General features: G+C 41.2%; 1 non-coding gene across 1 annotated transcript; it reads right to left on the bottom strand.

The window, feature by feature from the left end:
* Positions 1-563: 563 nt before the first annotated feature.
* LOC118915133 (U2 spliceosomal RNA) lies at positions 564-753 on the bottom strand. Its single transcript, XR_005025973.1, has one exon. It is a non-coding gene; the product is annotated as a U2 spliceosomal RNA (small nuclear RNA).
* Between the last annotated feature and the right edge of the window lie 491 nt (positions 754-1,244).

Genomic DNA, 1,244 nt, shown 5'->3' with positions numbered 1-1,244 from the left:
GCTCCAGGGGCTACCAGGTCCCGACTGGAGATCTTGGGCAAGTTCATTAAACTCTCCGACCTTCAGTTTCCTCAGGTACAGATGGGACGATATGTCCCCACATCTTGGAGTAGGTATATGGGAAAATAAACCCTACGTGTGAAATGCTTAGGGCAGAACCTGCCAGGGAGCAATACTAGATAACTGTTTCTGTCATGGATGTGTTTTCTCTTTTCTTTGATAGACTGAAATTTTTCTCTAACATGCAAAGGTGTCTGTTTTTCTTTATCCACCCTGTCTTGTACTCTATGAAGTCTTTCAATCAAGATCCTTCATCATATTTTAATTCTGGAAAATTCTAAGGCATTATTTCTTCAACTATCCTCAACCCTTCATTTATTTTTGCCTTTGCTTCTGGGACTTCGAGTTTAAGATTATTGGCATTTCCTCAACTCTTACTCCTTCCTAATGCCTTCTGGGAGAATCCCTCAAGCTGACCTCCCAGCTCTTTTGTGCCTCAACTATGGGCATTCCACCATGTAGCCCAACTACTGTGTTCTTTCTGTCTTTCTTAATTTATTTATTTTTGGTGCACCATTCCCAGAGGTACCACAATACCAGGTCGATGTGTGGAATGGACAGAGCAAGCCCTATTCCATCTCCCTGCTCCAAAAATCCATTTACTATATTGTCCTCGGACAGAGGACATATCAGATTCTAAACTGATAAGGACAGATGCTACACTTGACCTTAGCCAGAAGGCCGAGAAGTGATATGTGTTCTTTCTTTCAACATCATGTTTTTCTTACCATGCGTTTCAATGTGATCATGTTTTATTAACTTGTTGTTCTTGCTTCCTATTACCTATATCCTCTCTTATTTCTGTGGGAAAAATTATTAGGATTATTGTAAATACATGACCTGTCTAGGCCATTAATTTTTATTTGTACAGTATACCTGAATCTCATCTGAATCTCATATTCTTGCCTTTCTTTTATAGTGGCTGTGTGTCCCTCAGATGTGTGGCTAGTTTTCCCCAGGACATTGTTTCCCCCAGGAGAGTAGCAGATACTAGTTCCAGCTGCTCTCAGTGAGGGTGTATAAAATGAGGTGCCACCGCCCACAGTAACAGATAACTGCACAATTCCAGTGTGTTTTGCATTACAGAATTTTGTTTTTCAACACTTATTGTTGCGCCCAGCTGTTGCATTCCCAGATGACAGATCGCCCTTCTTGAAGACTAAGATTTCCAGACCCTCAGAAGT

The sequence above is a fragment of the Manis pentadactyla genome, chromosome 3, assembly GCF_030020395.1.
Source record: "Manis pentadactyla isolate mManPen7 chromosome 3, mManPen7.hap1, whole genome shotgun sequence".
Taxonomy (NCBI): Eukaryota; Metazoa; Chordata; class Mammalia; order Pholidota; family Manidae; genus Manis; species Manis pentadactyla.
Note: the sequence above shows the minus strand (reverse complement) of the source record. Positions and strands in the feature narration are given on the sequence as shown.